The sequence below is a fragment of the Chlamydotis macqueenii genome, chromosome 2 (genome assembly GCF_036417535.1).
Source record: "Chlamydotis macqueenii isolate bChlMac1 chromosome 2, bChlMac1.mat, whole genome shotgun sequence".
NCBI lineage: Eukaryota > Metazoa > Chordata > Aves > Otidiformes > Otididae > Chlamydotis > Chlamydotis macqueenii.
This window is the reverse complement of record NC_141557.1, coordinates 142,535,450-142,538,440: the sequence shown is the minus strand read 5'-3', so window position 1 is coordinate 142,538,440 and position 2,991 is coordinate 142,535,450.

Genomic DNA, 2,991 nt, shown 5'->3' with positions numbered 1-2,991 from the left:
TCACTGTAAAAAAATTTTCCCTTACTTTCAGTTTGAATCTACCTCCCTCTATTCTAAAACCATTACTCCTTGTCCTATCACAACAGGCCTTGCTGAAGAGTTTCTCCCCGTCTTTCCTGTAGGCCCCCTTTAGGTACTGGAAGGCTGCTATCAGGTCTCCCCAGAGCCTCCTCTTCTCCAGGCTGAATAGCCTGGACTCTCTCAGCCTGTCCTCATAGGAGAGGTGCTCCAGCTCTCTGATCATCTTCATGGCCTTGGTCTGGACTCTAACAGGTCCGTGTCCTTCTTATATTGGGGGCTCCAGAACTGGACACAGTACTCCAGGTGGGGTCTCACCAGAGCAGAGTAGGGGGCAGAATCCTCTCCGTTGACCTGCTGGCCACGCTTCTTTTGATGCAGGCCAGGATGTGGTTGGCTTTATAGGAATCATAGAATAGTTAGGGTTGGAAGGGATCTTTAAAGGTCACCTAGTTTGGGCTGTAAGCACACATTGCTGGCTCATGTCAAGTTCCTTGTCCACCAGCACTCCCACTTCCTTCTCCTCAGGGCTGCTCTCAATCCATTCTCCACCCAGCCTGTATTTGTGCCTGGGATTGCCATGACCCATGTGCAGGACCTTGCACTTGGCCTGGTTGAACTTCATGAGGTTGGCACGGGCCCACCTCTCCAGCCTGTCAAGGTCCCTCTGGATGGCATCCCTTCTCTCCAGGGTGTTTGACTGCATCACACAGCTTGGTGTTGTTGGTAAACTTGCTGAGGGTGCACTCTATCCCACTGTCCATGTCACCAGCAAAGGTGTTAAACAGCACTGATCCCAATCCCGACCCCTGAGGAACACCAGTCGTCACCAGTCTCCACTTGGACAGTGAGCCATTGATCACCACTGAGTGTGGCCATCCAGCCAATTCCTTATCCACTGAGTGGTCCGTCCATCAAATCCATGCCTCTCCAGTTTAGAGAAAAGGATGTTGTCCAGGACAGTGTCAAATGTCTTGCACAAGTCCAGGTAGATGACATCAGTTGTTCTTCCCTTATCCCCTAGACTTGAGGGTCTAGAGGCCAGCAGCTGGGGGCAAGGGGGGCTGGATGCCAGTCCCTGCACAGACTGAGTGTCTCTCAGCAGCTAGAGACCCACACTGCAGGTGCATGCACACTCCACAGGTGAACTTCAATCCTGGCCAGCTGGAGAGGAAGAAAGAGGGTGGAGCTGCAGTATCTGAGTGCAGCCTATGTTTACACAGGTGCCAGTAAAGGCACTGCTCTCCCTGTGCTGATTTGTGGCTGGCAATGTGTGTGTTTATATTGTGTGTAGGTGTGCACACAGGTACTGTTTTGTATTGTTACGGGCTTGCGGATATAGAATCACAGCAGCCTTGCATCCTGTAGATTGGGAGGGGGAAAAATCCTCCAAGTCCCAAAGGCCATGGAATTCTGTTACCACAAACAAAGCGAAGAATATCCACAGAGATACCAGTAAAAAAAAAAAAAAAAAACAAAACACAAAAAACTCCAGTGGATTTTTTTTTTTTTTACTTCATCTAAAACTTTTATCTAGATCCATACACACCTCAGATCATCTGAACAGACTGTGAACACCACCTGCAAAAGTCCAAACGACTGACTTCCAACCAGAAAGCCCTAGCCCACACCTACACTGATTTTAAAACTAACACGTTTCTAGAAGTCATAGTGAGACTGGATTTTGGAAAACACATTTTCCTGGAATGCTAAGAGGGTGCCCCACTTGATGGCACAAGACCACATCCATCAAATTTGGAAAAGGAATTCATAAACAAATACACAAGCCTCCAAGTACCCTTCTAAATTTAAAATTCCTTTTTTTTCAGCATACTCTTACAGTCTCTCTAGCACAGTTTTAGCCAACCCTGATCCTTTGAGTTGCTCCATTTAGGGGCCTGTCTGAAAGCAGTAGCGCACAGAGGTCTTTGAACATGAAGAGATCCTTTGGACATGGCTCATGCAGTAGGGCTCCATACCAATACCACACTGTAACCAAACTAACTTCACAACTGAAAGCTCTCTAGCTAGATTTGGAGTTCTGCGCCAAAGCTAATAAATTCCAAGTGACAGGGCTTGTACACACCAGAGGTTATCATGACTCAACAAATCAACAACCAACTACATCAACTCAAGCTAAACTGACAAGGCTGAAAATTTTTAATCACATTCCAGAAGATTAGTCTGGTTTTGCAAATTGTGCAAGACTTGACTACAGCTGTGTCACAAGCCGTACTTTGGACGGCACATTCTCCCTCAATTTTCTCAGTGTTTCAGGAAGGAAATAAACTGTATTTGGCACAGAGTGCGCTGTATTAGTACAACAGGCACACAGCCAGCATCAGTCAATTCCCTGATCTGTTCCACTGCTTCTCATCATCCTACTTATAGCTCTTCAGATCTGCTTCTCTTCCTGCAACACCTCATAAGGTAAGTGACCCAGAGAGTCAAAGATACATTATGGCCACTTATCACCAAATAGCCGTAATTTTGCCATGATGATCTGGGAATCTTGCCCAAACAGTGCTGGAAGAGACAAGTCAAAGAGTAAGAACTAGAAACGCGTATGGATGTTAGTGTCAACAGATACATTAAACAGGATACTATATGAAGGCAAGTGCTCAAAGTGCTCAATCTCAAGATTAAAAAAAAAAGTTAAACTATAACATTTATTCTAATTAATAGATTTTTTTTTTAGTGTATAAACCCAGGAGGGAGTGTAGTTACAGACTGCATAGTAGTGCAAAGGTGTAAAAAAATCCTTTTGTACGGAAGTTGATAAGCAACATTTACTGTTATTAAATAGATCCTATTTCTGCAAGAAGAGCCTTCAGAAAAGCCTTGTAGGCATAGCTGAATTCCAGCATAGTCTTCTGATCACCTTAGTATCTTCAGCAACAAGCTAAGCCTATCCCACTAGAAGAGAAGCAGAGCACTTCCCAGACAAACGGTAAAAGAACTTTGGGCTACGGG